The sequence below is a fragment of the Triticum aestivum genome, chromosome 4B (assembly GCF_018294505.1).
Source record: "Triticum aestivum cultivar Chinese Spring chromosome 4B, IWGSC CS RefSeq v2.1, whole genome shotgun sequence".
Classification (NCBI taxonomy): Eukaryota; Viridiplantae; Streptophyta; class Magnoliopsida; order Poales; family Poaceae; genus Triticum; species Triticum aestivum.
This window is the reverse complement of record NC_057804.1, coordinates 622,841,925-622,860,288: the sequence shown is the minus strand read 5'-3', so window position 1 is coordinate 622,860,288 and position 18,364 is coordinate 622,841,925.

Genomic DNA, 18,364 nt, shown 5'->3' with positions numbered 1-18,364 from the left:
TCCGTCCCGTGTCCGGATGGGACTTTCCTTGGCGTGGAAGGCAAGCTTGACGATACGGATATGTAGATCTCCTACCATTGTAACCGACTCTGTGTAACCCTAACCCTCTTCGGTGTCTATATAAACCGGAGGGTTTTAGTCCGTTGGACGAACAACAATCATACCATAGGCTAGCTTCTAGGGTTTAGCCTCTCCGATCTCGTGGTAGATCTACTCTTGTACTACCCATTTCATCAATATCAATCAAGCAGGAGTAGGGTTTTACCTCCATCGAGAGGGCCCGAACTTGGGTAAAAACATCGTGTCCCTTGTCTCCTGTTACCATCCGCCTAGATGCACAGTTCGGGACCCCCTACCCGAGATCCGCCGGTTTTGACACCGACATTGGTGCTTTCATTGAGAGTTCCTCTGTGTCATCATCTTTAGGCCCGATGGCTCCTTCGATCATCAACGACGATGCGGTCCAGGGTGAGACTTTTGTCCCCGGACAGATCTTCGTATTCGGCGGCTTTGCACTGCAGGCCAATTCGCTTGGCCATCTGGAGCAGATTGAAAGCTACACCCTGGCCATCAGGTCAGATTTGGAAGTTTGAACTATACGGCCGACGTCCGCGGAGACTTGATCTTCGACGGGTTCGAGCCACAGCCAAGCACGCCGCATTGTCACGATGGGCATGATCTAGCTCTGCTGCCGGACAGTGCCCTGGAGGCCGCACAAGTGTCCGCTCCGACCCTTAGCTTGGAGCCGACTGCGCCGATCGAGGACGGGTGGCTGGACACAGCCTCGGGGGCTGCTATCCCTACGGTGATTGAGCCGTACACCAACCTTGTCCTTTGCGAAGCTCGCGACTCCAAGGTGCCGGACTCCTCTCCGGACTCCGAGTCTTCCGCGCCCCTGCCAATCGAATCCGATTGGGCGCCGATCATGGAGTTCACTGCTGCGGACATCTTTCAGCACTCGCCCTTCGGTGACATCCTGAATTCGCTAAAATTTCTCTCTTTATCAGGAGAACCCTGGCCGGATTATGGTCAGGACGGTTGGGATGCGGACGACGAAGAAATTCAAAGGCCACCCACCACCCACTTCGTAGCCACTGTCGATGACTTAACCGACATGCTCGACTTCGACTCCGAAGACATCGACGGTATGGACGACGATGCAGGAGACGACCAAGAACCAGCGCCTACAGGGCACTGGAAGGCCACCTCGTCATACGACATATACATGGTGGACATCCCAAATGATGGGAATGGCGATGGAACAACGGAGGATGACCCCTCCAAGAAACAGCCTAAGCGCCGGCGTCAGCGGCGCCGCTCTAAATCCCACCACAGCAAAAACGGAGATTCCGGCACCGGAGACAATAACACCCTGGACAGTGCCGAAGACAACCCCCTCCAGCAAGATTCAGCGCAGGAGGATGGAGAAGCCATCCCTCATGAGAGAGCGGCAGACAGAGAGGTAGAGGACGATAATTACATGCCTCCCTCCGAAGACGAGGCAAGCCTCGACGACGGCGAATTTGTCGTGCCTGAGGATCCCGTCGAACAAGAGCGTTTCAAACGCAAGCTTATGGCCACAGCAAGCAGCCTCAAGAAAAAGCAGCAACAGCTCAGAGCTGACCAAGACTTGTTAGCCGACAGATGGACTGAAGTCCTCGCGGCCGAAGAGTACGAACTCGAACGCCCCTCCAAGAGCTACCCAAAACGCAGGCTGCTACCCCGATTAGAGGAGGAAGCACCTAAACCTACATCACCAGCGCATGATATGGCCGACCGACCACCTCGTGGCCGCGACAGAGAAGCCTCTCGGCCCTCCACTCAAGCCGCACCCCGGCGCCGCTCAAAAAATACCAAGGCACGGGGAAAAGCGCCAGACCTGCAGGATATATTGGAGGACAAGGCAAGACAAACAAGATTGATCTATGGATCGCGTGGGCGCCCCACGATGCGTGATGATAACCATCACGCCGGATATGGCAATTCCGACCGGGCCGAACACAGTAGACAAAGCTCATTCGAGCTGTGTCGTGATATAGCCCAATACAGAGGCGCCGCACACCCACTATGCTTCACAGACGAAGTGATGGATCATCAAATACCTGAGGGTTTCAAACCCGTAAACATTGAATCATACGATGGCACAACAGATCCAGCGGTCTGGATCGAGGACTATCTCCTTCACATCCACATGGCCCGCGGTGATGATCTACACGCCATCAAATACCTCCCACTCAAGCTTAAAGGACCAGCTCGACATTGGCTTAACAACTTGCCAGCAGAGTCAATTGGTTGTTGGGAAGACCTGGAAGCCGCATTCCTCGACAACTTCCAGGGCACCTATGTGCGAACACCAGACGCCGATGACCTAAGCCACATAATTCAGTAGCCAGACGAATCGGCCAGACAATTCTGGACACGGTTCCTAACCAAGATAAATCAAATCATCAACTGTCCAGATGCAGAGGCCCTTGCAGCCTTCAAACATAACATCCGCGACGAGTGGCTTGCCCGGCGCCTAGGACAGGAAAAGCCGAAATCCATGGCAGCCCTCAGAACACTCATGACCCGCTTCTGCGCGGGGAGGATAGCTGGCTAGCTCGTAGTAACAATGTGACCAAGAGCCCTGGTAATTCGGATACCAAGGACAACAACGACAGGTTGCGTCGCAATAAGCACAAGCGCCGCATTAATGGCGATAATATTGAGGATACGGCAGTCAATGCCGGATTCAGAGGCTCTAAACCCGGTCAGCGGAAAAAGGCATTCAAAAGAAATACTCCGGGCCCGTCGAATTTGGACCGAATACTCGATCGCTCGTGCCAGATACACGACACCCCCGAAATGCCAGCCAATCACACCATCAGGGATTGTTGGGTGTTCAGGCAGGCAGACAAGTTAACTGCCGAAAACAATGACAAGGGGTTGCATAGCGATGACAAGGAGGAGACCCGGACGCTGAACAATAGAGGACAGAAGGGGTTCCCCCCCACAAGTGCGTACGGTGAACATGATATACGCAACCCACATACCCAAAAGGGAGTGGAAGCATGCACTAAGGGACGTATATGCGATGGAGCCAGTCGCCCGAAAGTTCAATCCGTGGTCCTCCTGCCCGATCACTTTTGATTGAAGGGACCACCCCACTAGCATCCGCCATGGCAGATTTGCCGCATTGGTTCTAGACCCAATCGTTGACGGATTTCACCTCACTATAGTCCTGATGGACGGCGGCAGCAGCCTGAACCTGCTTTATCAGGATACAGTGCGCAAGATGGGCATAGAACCCTCAAGGATTAAACCCACAAAAACGACCTTCAAAGGCGTCATACCAGGTGTAGAGGCCAATTGTACAGGCTCAGTTACACTTGAAGTGGTCTTCGGATCACCGAATAACTTTCGAAGCGAGGAGTTAATCTTCGACATAGTCCCGTTCCGCAGCGGCTATCACACACTGCTCGAACGAACCGCATTTGCAAAGTTCAATGCGGTACCGCACTACGCATACCTCAAGCTCAAGATGCCAGGCCCTCGAGGAGTCATTACGGTCAACGGAAACACCGAACGCTCTCTCTGAACGGAGGAGCATACAGTGGCTCTCGCGATGGACTCTCAAGGCAATTCTCGAGTCCGGCTGTTAAGCGGCCGGACACCGTCAAGCGCGCCTGGAGTAACCAACAACAAGACCGCCAGGCAAGTTCCGAGCACGTGTAGCAATGCGGCCCCAACCCCAGCCCTCGCGAAATTGCGAAACCAGTACTACGCGTACATAATTACGCTCTGGAAATACCATGGGCATAGGGGGAGGGGCACGACCACGGCAAGCCCAGAGGGGCGGCTCAACCGCACCAGGGGCTCCCAATTGTGTCATTCTTTTTTTCTCTTACTTTCAGGACTCCTTTCTCAAGAAGCCCTGTCCGGCAGTAGAATTGCCGAACACACGATGCAACAGCCAGGGAAGCAGAAAGCTACGACGAGTGTCCAGGTGGTCTCTATAACGAGCAGTATACTTGTTTTACACATTATCCCGCAGCTCGCTCCTGGAGGGCGACATGTCAAATAGTCATGTCCCTTGCTTATCGCACTATTTGTATCGTTCTGCTTTTACCGTAGCTTTTTTGAATAAACAATGCAGCTTTTTGCCTATTATTGCATTCCTTTTTCTATCTATATATGTTCACTTACGACATGTTGCACCCGTACGCTTTGGTACGGCCAAAAACACCAGGGGCTTAAGTACCCAAAAATATGGTGTGATAAGTCCGAACACTTTCACAAGTGCGGCACCCCGAACTTATAGCATTATATGCATCGGATTCGAATCATGTCTTGGGTCAATAGTTGGGTTTGCTCGGCTCCCATGTTTTGGTACCTTACGTTCCGTTATATCGGCTAAGGTAGCGCTGGGAGAACCACTGTGATTGTGCCCCGGTTGAGCTGGGTTGAGCACCTCAGTGGAGAAAGCTAAAACTGACCGTCATGATAGGGCGAGAGCCGGTAGCTGTTCGAGAGGTTTTTTCAAGTCCCTAAAGACTTATGCCGCTTAGAGCGAGGAGTCGGCTTTGTCCGGCCCAGGCGTGGATAGCGCCCCAAATTCGGTCTTCTGAATACTAGGGGCTTCGCATAAATTTAAAATTATAGAAGTCTATGGCTAAGTGGGAGTGTTCAAGCATTATAGTCCGGTTGCCTTGTTCGTTGTGTTGAGTGCCTCCCTCGAAGGACCCAAGAACGGGAAAAAGAGCGCTCAAGTTTATCCCGAACACCCTAGCACTCGTGGCATGGGGGCAGAAGCCGACGACTCGCCATCTCTCAAATTTAATAAACGGCCGCACAGAAGGTAATATTTTAAATTCTCAAAGCGTTGCTTAGCGCGTATGAACAAGTTTTCAAGCGTACATGATAACAAATGAGAGTTTACTAAAAAAATACATCTTTGGAGCATTCGCCCGCTATAAGGCGGGCACCCTTCAGGACGCCCGCATAATACATCTCGGGCGTGCGATACTCCATGCCCGGCGGTGGAGCGTCTGTCACAAGCTTCTCAGCGTCCATCTTGCCCCAGTGCACTTTAGCGCGGGCAAGGGCCCTACTGGCACCTTCGATGCAGACGGAGCGCTTGACGACTTCAATCCACGGATAGGCGTCCGCCAGCCGCCTCACCAGCCCTAAGTAGCTCTCAAGCATGGCTTCTTTAGGCCACAACCGGACTATGAGGCCCTTCATGGCCTGTTCGGCCACCTTATGGAGCTCAACCAGCTGCTGCAGCTGGTCGCTCAAGGGCACCGGGTGTCCGGACTCAGCATACTGAGACCAGAACACCTTCTCCATCGAGCTCCCCTCCTCGGCCCGGTAGAAGGCGGCAACGTCGGACACACTGCGGGGCAGATCTGCGAATGCTCCTGGAGAGCTCCGGATTCGGGTAAGTAACAGGTAATTCACTTTCACGTGCTTGCTTTGCATGAAGAATGCCTTACCCGCCGCTATCTTCTTTATCGCCTCAATTTCCTGGAGGGCTTTTTGGGCTTCGGCCTTAGCGGCTTTGGCGCTCTCAAGAGCCGAGGTGAGCTCGGACTCTCGAGTCTTCGAGTCACGCTCCAAACTCTCGTGTTTTTTCACGAGAGCCTGGAGGTCTTGCCGCACCTCCGCCACCCGCGCCTCCTGCTTCTCTCGCTCGGTGCATTCCGCGGCCGCATTGCTTTCGGCCTTGGACACCGCTTCCTTCAGGGTCGCCACCTCGTTCGTGGCCCCTGCAATTCTAACATTATTCCTGTTATTTTTTGCAACCACATTTTTATATACTCCCATAAGGTATTACTTACCTTCTTTGTCCTCAGGCAGCTTCTTGGCAAGGCTGAGCTCGCTCTCGGACCGCTCGAGGTTCTGCTTCAGTGCATTGACCTCCGCAGTCAGTGCGGCAGAGGTCAGCAGCACAACCTACATTCCCATATTGACATGCTTATGTTAGACTCCTGTGTATATCTTTTTAGATCCTCAGATCGGCTTTTCTTTCCGAACACCAAACTGAGCATCAGGGGCTACTGTCTATGCGGTAATATTTTTACATATCTTAACTACATACCTCAAAGCCTGTTAGAAGGCTGGCACAAGCTTCAGTCAGCCCGCTCTTGGCGGACTGAACTTTCTGGATCACCGCAGTCATAACAGTGCGGCGCTCCTCGTCGATGGAGGCGCCGTTAAGCGCCTCCAGCAAATTATCCGGCGCCTCCGGTTGGACGGAGGTCATCGGTGTCGCAGTCTCGCCCTTCTTACGAAGGGGCCGCCCGCCGGACTCCGGAACCACTGAAGGTTCCGGTACGGAGTCCGGCCCATGGCCGAACTCAGAACCCTTCGGGGTTTGATCCCCCTCGTGCCCAAATTCCGGGAGGTTACCTTGCGGCACCTCCGGGACCTCCTCCTCCTGGCTGGGCCCCTTTTGGGACCCCACATCAGCGTCGTCAGCGCGAGGAGAGGAGGCGGTCGGAAGTGAAGTGCTATTCACGTCTGACGGAGCCAGGGAGCCGCTCGTGGAAGTGTCGAGCCCGTTCTTGGGCAGGCTGCAGGATTGTATTCGGCGTTAGGAGATTCCATGCGACAAATGAAACGCCATGAGTTATTCTGGTATCCGGACACTTACGACGTCGCCAAGGGCTTAGCCCTCGGTGGCCACTCCTCTTCGTCGTCATCGGCGTTGGTGGAGTAGTCCGGATGAAGGGTCCTCCCCTTCTTGGACCCTCCGGCCTCCCCAGTTGGAGAGGCCATCCTTTTCTTCTCTCCCACCGCTGGGGGAAAGGTCTCTTTTTTCTCCTCCTCGTCTTTGTGGGAGGAGTCCGCCTCGGAGTCATCGGACGATGAGTCCGATAACACCTAACGCCAGGAACTCTTTCGGGTTCCCGTGGCCTTCTTCTTGGCCTTCTTCTCCGGCACCACGTAAGGTGCCGGAACCAGCAGCCCCGTCAATCGGGCGTCCGCTGGGTATTCTGGCAAGGGAGCCTGATAGTTAACCTGCCCGGACTTCTTTTGCCAGGCCTGTCAAAGGTAAGGGAGTTTAGATCCCGCATAGAGTCAAACTATGGAAAATAAGTGTCTTGTAAAGGGTAAAATAGCTTACCTCGCCGGCTTGACGCTGCGAGCTGAATCCGCGATCTTCGGTAGCGGATGCGGGAGCCTCGGCGCCCTTGAACAACACCTTCCAGGCATCTTCGTACGTAGTGTCGAAGAGCCTGCTCAAGGTTTGGTGCTGTGCCGGATCAAACTCCCACAAGCTGGAGGCCCGTTGTTGGCACGGGAGGATCCGGCGGATGAGCATGACCTGGACTACGTTGACGAGCTTGATCTTCTTGTTCACAAGGTTTTGGACGCAGGTTTGGAGTCCGGTCAGCTCTTCCGAATTACCCCATGTCAGGCCCTTCTCTTTCCAGGAGGTGAGTCGTGTGGGGATGCCAGATCGGAACTCGGGGGCCGCTGCCCATTCAGGGTCATGCGGCTCGGTGATATAGAACCACCCCGATTGCCACCCTTTGATGGTTTCCACGAAGGAGCCCTCGAGCCATGTAACGTTGGGCATCTTTCCCACCATGGCGCATCCACACTCCGCCTGCTGGCCCCCACTACCTTCGGCTTGACATTGAAGGTCTTCAGCCATAAGCCGAAGTGGGGCTTGATGCGGAGGAAGGCCTCGCACACGAGATGAACGCCGAGATGTTGAGGACGAAATTCGGGGCTAGATCATGGAAATCCAGGCCGTAGTAGAGCATGAGCCCCCGGACAAATGGGTGAAGTGGAAAACCTAGTCCGCGGAGGAAGTGGGTGACGAACACCACCCTCTCATGGGGCCCGGGGGTGTGGATGAGCTGCCCCTTGTCGGCGAGCCGATGCGCGATGTCACTGGACAAGTATCCGGCCTTTCGCAGTCTCTTGGTGTGCCCCTCCGTGACGGATTAGGCCATCCACTTGCCTCCCACTCCGGAGATGGCTGGGGAAGGTTGAGGCAAGATGTGCGGACTTGGGCGCTGCAGCTCGAGTGCGCGGAAATGGATAAGCAAAGGAGGAAGAAGGCGTAGGTAAAAAGGTGGATCCTTATCCCCTTATATGGACGGACAAAGCTATGCGTCCCCACCAGCCTGGTAAAACTCGCTTATCTCCCAAGCGCCGTAATCAATGGCGCGGTTGGGTTACCCACGCCCGTATTGATGAGAATCCCAAAATAAGGGGACACGATCTCTGCTTTGACAAGACATGCCAAGGAAACCGCCTCGCTAAACGCGCGGAGGTGGGACAGTAAAAACGATTCGAATAAAGGCTTGGCCGTGGTGTGATGTCACGCCACGAAATACGTCAGCAGATTGAATTTATGTGAATATTATTCTCTCTATGGTGGTATGTGGAACTTATTTTGCAGAGCCGGACACTATCCTTGTGTTCCAAATCTTCTATGAAGTATTCGGAGGAGGAACCGCCTTGCAATGTCGAAGACAATATGCGCGCCGGACTCGTCGTCATTGAAGCCTGGTTCAGGGGCTACTGAGGGAGTCCCGGACTAGGGGGTGTCCGGATAGCCGAACTATCATCTTCGGCCGGACTCCTGGACTATGAAGATACAAGATTGAAGACTCTCTCTCGTGTCTGGATGGGACTTTCCTTGGCGTGGAAGGCAAGCTTGGCGATACGGATATGTAGATCTCCTACCATTGTAACCGACTCTGTGTAACCCTAACCCTCTTTGGTGTCTATATAAACTGGAGGGTTTTTGTCCGTAGCACGAACAACAATCATACCATAGGCTAGCTTCTAGGGTTTAGCCACTCTGATCTCGTGGTAGATCTACTCTTGTACTACCCATATCATTAATATCAATCAAGCCGGAGTAGGGTTTTACCTCCATCGAGAGGGCCCGAACCTGGGTAAAAACATCGTGTCTCTTGTCTCCTGTTACCATCCGCCTAGACGCACAGTTCGGGACCCCCTACCCGAGATCCGCCGGTTTTAACACCGACAGTTGGCAAGACAACTTCATGAAGACACGATGATGGAGATCATGATGATGGAGATCATGGTGACATACCGGTGTCGAAGGTTATCATGCGGCGCATCAAAGCTGGAGATCAAAGGCGCAAGATGATATTGGCCATATCATGTCACTTTATGATTTGCATGTGATGTTTGTCATGTTTACATCTTATTTGCTTAGAACGACGGTAGCATAAATAAGATGATCCCTCAGTAAAATTTCAAGAAAGTGTTCCCCCTAACTGTGCACCATTGCGAAAGTTCGTTGTTTCAAAGCACCACGTGATGATCAGGTGTGATAGATTCTAACGTTCGCATACAACGGGTGTAAGCCAGATTTACACGTGCAAAACACTTAGGTTGACTTGATGAGCCTAGCATGTACGGACATGGCCTCGGAACACAGGAGACCAAAAGGTCAAACATGAGTCGTATAGTAGATACGATCAACATGAAGATGTTCAACGATGATGACTAGTCGTCTCACGTGATGATCAGACACGACCTAGTTGACTCGGATCATGTGTCACTTAAATGTCTAGAGGGATGTCTATCTGAGTGGGAGTTCATTAAGTAATTTGATTAGATTAAATTAATTATCATGAACATAATCTAAAATATCTTTACAATATGTCTTGTAGATCAAATGGCCCACGCTAATGTTACCCTCAACTTCAACGCGTTCCTAGAGAAAACAGAGCTGAAAGATGATGGTAGCAACTATACAGACTGGGTCTGAAACTTCAGGATCATCCTCATAGCTGCCAAGAAAGCATGTCCTTGAAGCACCGCTAGGTGATGCACCCATTTTGCCAGCAACTCAAGACGTTATGAACGCCTGGCAGTCGTGTAGTGATGATTACTCCTTGGTTTAGTGCGGCAAGCTTTACAGCTTAGAACCGGGGCTCCAAAAGCGTTTTGAGCAGCACAGAGCATATGAGATGTTCTAAGAGCTGAAAATGGTTTTCCAATCTCATGCCTGGGTCGAGAGATATGAAGTCTCCGACAAGTTCTACAGTTGTAAGATGGAGGAAAATAGTTCTGTCAGTGAGCATATACTCACTATGTCTGGGTTGCACAACCGTTTGTCTCAGCTGGGAGTTAATCTTCCAGATGACTCGGTCATTGACAGGATCCTCGAGTCGCTCCCACCTAGCTACAAGAGCTTTGTGATGAACTACAATATGCAAGGGATGGAGAAGTCCATTCCTGAGTTATATTCAAGGGATAATTAGATTTATGCCCCTAGTTGTGTCCCACTCGTCTGTTTTATCCCTAATTCCCGAAAGTCACCGGTTCTGTCCAAGTCACTTTGCTCCTCTTATGCTTTTGCCCTTTGACCATTTGACCATCAGTTTGAAAACTTCATAACTAATTCATACTAAATCAGAAAAATGCAAATAAGATACCAAAATGTTCAGAAAAACATCACCTATATGTCAGTGTCATTTGCATTCATGAAAAAAGTGTTGGAAAGTGCACATCCGAGTTTTAGCTATTTTGTTACCACCATGAATAGTGAACTCTAAAAACATTCAAAAAATCCAAAAAAATGGTGGCAAAGAACAACAAATGTTCTAAGTGCTTGCCAAGTTTCATTAGGGAACAACATTCGTGGAAGTAGTGGCAAAAAATAATCTATTTTGGAGTGCTGATTGTTTTTTTTGCTGCGACACCCACGAATGTTATTCCCTGATGAAACTTGGCAGGCACTTAAAACATTTGTCATTCTTTGCCACCAATTTTTTTTGAACTTTTTTTTTGATTTTACTATTCATGGTGGTATCCTAAGACCTAAAACTCATATGGGCACTTTCCAACACTTTTTTCATGAATGCAAATGACACTGACATATAGGTGATGTTTTTCTGAACATTTTGGTATCTTATTTGCATTTTTCTGATTTAGTATGAATTAGTTATGATGTTTTCAATCTGACGGTCAAACGGTCAAAGGGCAAAAGCATAAGAGGAGCAAAGTGACTTGGACAGAACCGGTGACTTTTGGGAATTAGGGGTAAAACAGACGAGTGGGACACAACTAGGGGCATAAATCTAATTATCCCTATATTCAATGTTGAAATCAGCGGAGGTGGAAATCAAAAAGGAGCATCAAGTGTTGATGGTGAATAAGACCACTAGTTTGAAGAAAGGCAAGGGTAAAAAGAACTTCAAGAAGGACGGCAAGGGAGTTGCCGCGCTCGGTAAATCAGTTGCCGGGAAGAAGCCAAACAATGGACCCAAGCCCGACACTCAGTGCTTTTATTGCAAGGGAAATGGTCACTGGAAGCGGAACTGCCCCAAGTACTTAGCGGATAAGAAGGCCGGCAACACCAAAGGTATATGTGATATACATGTTATTAATGTGTACCTTACACTACTAGGAAAAGGCCTACTAATGGCGCACCGGTTTTGCCTACTAATGGCGCACTACCGATGCGCCATTAGTATCACGCCACTAGTATTTTTACTAATGGCGCACCACTGGTGCGCCATTAGTATCTGGTATACTAATGGCGCACCACGTAGTGCGCCATTAGTTTTGCCCACAGTGCGCCACTAGAGTCTGCTATACTAATGGCGCACCACATGGTAGTGCGCCATTAGTAACAATTTTTTTAATTTTTTTTCTTAATCTCAGGTCACTATTTCACATATGAGATATCCAACACATATATATATACAACAAGCATCACTAAAACAATCATAGCCAACACACAAGTTCCATCATATATACATACATAGCCAACACATAGTTCCATCGTTACATATTACAAAAGTTTCACATTGTTCATCCAACACCATTATCCATCAATTCACAAAAGTTTCACACTGATACAAAATAAAAACACAAATGGAAAAGAAGCACTCCATCCATGCAAGCTTCCATGGATTAAATCAAATCTGCAAAATGATAAAAAAGTTAGAAGTAGAAGAAGAAGAAGACTAGAAGAATACTAGAAGAAGAAGAACACTAGCTAGAAGAAGAATAAGAAGAATTTTGGAAAAGAAGAAGAATAAGAAGACTATAAGCTTATTATGTAAACTTCATCATTTTGTGCTAACATAAGTTATTTTGGAGCTAACCTATAGGAAACTAAGCATATAAGCTCTAAGTTAGCATATTAGAGCCAACTAAGGTAAAATGAAGCTAACCTATGTCATTTTGGAAAAGAAGAAGAATAAGAAGAAGACTATAAGCTTATTATGTAAACTTGATCATTTTGTGCTAACATAAGTTCTTTTGGAGCTAACCTATAGGAAACTAAGCATATAAGCTCTAAGTTAGCATATTAGAGCCAACTTAGGTAAAATGAAGCTAACCTATGTCATTTTGGAAAAGAAGAAGAATAAGAAGAAGACTATAAGCTTATTATGTAAACTTGATCATTTTGTGCTAACATAAGTTCTTTTGGAGCTAACCTATAGGAAACTAAGCATATAAGCTCTAAGTTAGCATATTAGAGCCAACTTAGGTAAAATGAAGCTAACCTATGTCATTTTGGAAAAGAAGAAGAATAAGAAGAAGACTATAAGCTTATTATGTAAACTTGATCATTTTGTGCTAATATAAGTTATTTTGGAGTTAACCTATAGGAAACTAAGCATATAAGCTCTAAGTTAGTATATTAGAGCCAACTTAGGTAAAATGAAGCTAACCGATGTCATTTTGGAAAAGAAGAGAAGAATAAGAAAAAGACTATAAGCTTATTATGTAAACTCGATCATTTTGTGCTAACATAAGTTATTTTGGAGCTAACCTATAGGAAACTAAGCATATAATTAAGCTCTAAGTTAGCATATTAGAGCCAAGTTAGGTAAAATGAAGCTAACCTATAGGAAACTAAGCATATTAGAGATAACATAGGTAACTACGTATATATATATATATATATATATATATATATATATATATATATACACACACATATATATCATTTTGAAGATCTGACATACCTGACAAAGTTCAGTTCTCATGCATTGTTCTTCTCCTTCTCCTTCTCCTTCCTCAGCCTGATGCGCCAAGAGCGGCGAGGCGGTGGAGGCAGTGGAGGTAGTGGGATGTAGTCTTCTACCACAATTGGTGTGGTCATGTCGCCCAGCTGTGGGATCGCCGGCGCCACCACCGGTGCGTGGTCATTGTCAGGCACCACCACCATCGCGAGGCCACCTTCAGGCACGACCATCACTAGGTCATCCTCAGCCACCTCCATCTCTTGCCCATGGTCAGCCACCAGCATCTCTTGCCCATGGTCAGCCACCACCATCTCTTGCCCTTGGTCAGCCACCACCAGCGCTAGGTCATCCTCAGCCTGATGCCCATCGTCATCCTACAGCTCCTCATCCCCACTCTGCTCCTCTTCTCCCGCACTCCAGTCCAGATCATCCTTCTTGTTGTCTATGCTGCTGCCAGAATCGCTGCTGCTTTTGCTACAGCCAGAATCGCTGCTGCCAGTGTTGCTGCTACTGCTCCCATTACCTGTCCAAAATGCAACAATGACCGTTAACAATCAATGTGAGACAAAGCCAAATGTAGACGAATAAGAAGAGGCAGAACGTACCGGCATCATCATCGTCAGTGTAGCGCATGCGACACATAGTCGTGTTGAACACCTTCACGATGAGCATGGTGGCGTCGTCGTCGTACCTGAAGAGAAGGAAGTACCCTAGCCGCAGGTCGTAGGCACGGTAGAACTTCTCCCACCCACGAGACAAGTACATGTGGCCCTCCTTGATCACCAACTCCACATCCCACTGCCTACGAAACCAGCTGCCGGCCTGTCGCAGCTTCACATTATTTGGCGGAGCTTCACCCATCAGCATGTTCATAAAACTATCAGGCAGCCTCTGTAGTTTGGGACAATGAGTGATGTAGCAAACAACAGATATCATAATGAGATGGGTGAAGGGGAGATCTCTCGTTTTATATACCTGCATCATGGATGATACTGAAGTCTCAAGTATGATAGTGAAGAACTCAGAAGCATCCAACTCGTATTGCGGTGTCGTAGAGCGGCGGTGGCTGCTTCCCGCCATCTCTGATAAGCAGCAGAAGAGACCAATTAGTACCCTTACAACAGATCATAAAACATGCATGATAAGAGGCATTAGTCGCAAGTACCCCATATGTCCTATTTTTAGCAAAGTCATGCTAAAATTCACGGAAAATTTCAGCATTACCTTTGCTGAAAATAGGACATATGGAGTACCCGAATTTGCCGGAACGGAAGTTAATTGACATTCTGGCAAACTCAAGGGCCTCTCGGGGTACCTGCAAATTCATCACGACATAATGGTCAGAGACAAAACCCAGCAAACTAGCACCACAATGTGCCTCTACTTTCATATGGATGAAAAGGCCACAGACCATATGGTCCTCTGCTTTCATATGGACAAAAATCAGCTCAACTTATGTGAGCTTCCGTTCCAGATCTAATATGTAAACATTAGCACTATTTGACAGTAAATGGTTTTAGCTAATTTGAATTATCTGAAAGCAGTAGTACATCATTTTTATTGATAATAAAATGTTCAAAGAAACAGAAATATCAGTACAATAGCTAGATTACACTATCAGTACACTAGCAGTAAAATAGTTATACTACTGCAGAGAATTATGCCCACTTGAGTTGGAGTTAATGATGCCAACTTTTGTGGAGAAACATTAATACCATGATGCCAACTTCTGCATGTTTATTAGGCTGACTAAATTGTGACAAATTAATTTAAGTTTTTTAGGAATGGAAATAGCATGTTTGCTGATTGCTTTATTCAGGGAACCAAAAGCAATAGATAACCTTAGCATTGTGCTTTTTATTTGCTAAAATATATGCTCCATCATTTTGGATCCTAACTGAGGCAAATGATTTCACTAACTTTTTCATTGAACAAATAACTGGAGTTTCTTTTTACCTATATAACACCATGAAGTCAAGCTCCAACTGTTGAGCCGGGGTGGGTTATTTGTGAATATCTGAATCAATATTTTGTCTCGAGGCAGAAAGATACCATGTTTACTAAATGCTTATTGCTTAATCCCTGTAACCCATGACCATTGTAGGAGTAAGCTTGTTGGTAAGCTTTTCTAATACAGTTTGGGCCCAAGCAAAGTCACTGTCGCTAAGCCAACACTCAAAAGATAATAACAACCATAAGGATATGTCATGCGTGAATACATTGAAAAGTGATGTCAAAAGGCAGGCATAAGGGTCTGGTTAGTTGAGTCATCAAATGATGAAGCTCCAATAGAACAATTGAATAAGAAAAGGGGAGATGCCTTATGGCAGCATGTTTTCCAAATTACTACATCCACTTGCAGGGCAATATGCAGTGACAGGCAGGCATAAGCATGACATGGCTTGAGCCAAAAATAATTAAATATTTCAAGCTAAAAGAGAGCAGACAATGTGAAATGACAGTATCCTTGCTTACAACTAGTCCCTGGAAGTTGGTATAGTATGGTACCGGGCAATCAACGCAGACATATTAAAAAACAAGCAAGATAAGAAGAACAAACACTGAAATACACGGGACATAGCTTGAACAATTAATTATTTGTCAACCTAGAAAAGCAATACTGTCAAATGACAGCATCATCTCATACAGCTAGCCCTGTAAATTACAACAAAATGGTACTAGACAGATTAACCAATGTGCAACTTAAGACAGACCATCGCTAAAATGTAAAATCAATGTATGCAATCAAACTCTATTCTTCCTTTAAAGTCGAATGGTACTAGACAGATTAACCAATGTGCAACTTAAGACTGTCGGATTCTCACAAGCTGTCAATGTAGTACATGCCAACAGGTGTACAGGGTGGCGGCGAGGCGGATGGTGGGGAGACGGGGAGCTTCGGACTTGGGGGCGGGGCTGACGGCGGGGAGGAGGGAGGAGGGGAGGTGGAGGGTGCGGTGGAAGGGAAGGGAGGGAGGGAATGGGGAGGAAGGGTGGAGAGGGAGGAAGGAGGAAGGAGGAGAGGTACCTGGGCGGGCGCGGCCGGTCGCAGGAGGGGTCAGGGTTGGGGTCGGGGTCGGCGGCGGCACAGGGCAGGGGCCGACGCGGGGAGGCGGTGCAGGGCAGGCGCTGGCGGCAAGGTCGCGGAGGCGCCGGCGATGGTGCGAGGGCGGCAGCGCACGTAGGGGCGGCGGTGTCGTGGGTCGTCGGGGCAACGCGCGGGTGGGGAAGTGGATCTGGCGAGAGGGAGAAGGGGTCAGGCGAGTTAGAGCTGGAGATTACTAATGGCGCCCCCGAGCGGTGCGCCATTAGTATGTTTTTATTATTATTATTTTTTGTTGATATTTTTTAATTTTTTTATAAAAATAGTAATAATTTTTTTATAAAAACAGTAATATTTTTTTTATGAATATGAAAAAATATCATCAAATGGGGTTGCTCGGCGGCGGTGGAGCGGGCCGGGGAGTGTTGGGTTCTATGGTAGGGTGCGTCGACTGCAAATTAAAATTTTCCTATGCGCAGAACATCCAGGAACATGCTACGGGAGATGGATCACAGTTCGTTACCACTAGACGCGCAGTGCCGTGCAGCGGAAGAAGAGTTGGAGCAGCGCGTCCGCGTGGATCGTCTCCTCCTCGTTCGATCTCCCTCAAACAGCCGGTCGTCCGATCCCACGTACAAGTTCGTCGGAGCGGCGCAAGTGCACTGCCTCTAACGGTATCCGCGCGTGCAGGAGGAACACCGTGCGGCGGACTGCTAGGTCCGATCACACAGTCGGCAGCGAGTGGAGGTGGCTATTCGCAACACATGCAAACCCTAATCGCGGCGCCAAAGCGATCAACTACCCGAGTGTGCTGCACCTCCACTTTATATAGGCGTCCGTCGCGGGCTAAACACTTGGGCCTCGCACGGACCCTAAAGCCCAAAGTCCACTCGGTCACGTTCCTAGTCCAGTTCAGATCACATCCGACCAGTGTCCTACGAACCGACCTCGTAGGTTCCTTCCCTTAAGCGTGCGACCTCTTAGGTTCAAGGCGGCTTGGTCGCAGTTCGGATCACCTCCGGACTATATGGCTGGTAGCGGCCTCTAGCAAGGCGTGCCGACCACCAAGCAGACAATGAAGCTGGTTAGGCGAACCTGTACAACGTGTCACACTTCTGTTCCCTTTGCCGCACGATATATGTTGTCGGGCTCAAGGCGAGACTGTCATCCTTGTGCTAACCCGACCTCTTTCTCGTTCCAGTGATACCGACCACTATCCGGATTATCTCATAATCCTTGTCGCATGGCCATGTTGTTCCTGGTCGGATCACACAAGGGGCCCAGAGTATATCTCTCCTGATCGGAGGGGCAAATCCCATCTTGCTCAACCATGTCTCGCAGCATGGGATTGGACAAACCCGAAACCTACCTTTTTAACTACCCAGTCACGGAGTAGCGTTTGGTCGGCCCAAAGCAAGTCTGTCACCATCGCGAATACATGCGTCAGCTCAGGTCTTAGGACATAGAACGTATGTTGTACTAGAGACTCACAGATGACATATCGCTGCGTCTCATAGTTGGGTCTGTCCGACTCGGACCTTATCTCGACTCGGATCCGACTATGTTGAATCCGACCAGACCTTTCCAAGTCCATATTATCCGGTTAGCATCCAATGCTCCATGGCTAGTGAGACCGAGCCATCGACCGTGTCATATGATAGTCTAGTCGGCTGCGCGTCCACACAGCCCTTCCGACTAGGGACCTTTTAGGACAGTCATCATACAATGCATAGTCCCACAAACAAGTCACGTACTTGCTGATACACATCATTGATAATGTCCAAGGACTATCTTTATTCATAAACACATAGGAAATATCATCATACATGATTGCCTCTAGGGCATATCTCCAACAGTCTCCCACTTGCACTAGAGTCAATCAAATAGACATCGAATGCCCATAGCTCTAACGTGCCCCTCATGCTTGGGTTGTGGAAGCGGCTTAGTCAATGGATCTGCAACATTTGCATCCGTGTGAATCTTGCATAACTCTACATCACCATTCTTTACGATCTTTCATATCAGGTGATATTTCCGGTCTATGTGTCTGACCTTGTGGTGATTCCTCGGCTCCTTGGCTTGTGCGATGGCACCAGAATTATCACAATAAAGGTCCAACGGTTTCACCGAGGCTGGGAAAATACCAAGATCATCCAGAAAATGCCGGATCCAAACACCTTCCTTTGCAGCTTCACAAGCCGCAATGTATTCGGCTTCTGTGGTAGAATCGGCCACCGTATCCTGCTTGGAACTCATCCAGTGCACTGCTCCTCCGTTCAGGACGTACACGAATCCGGACTGCGATTGACAATCATCTCTGTCGGTTTGGAAACTAGCATCGACGTAACCCCTTACGACG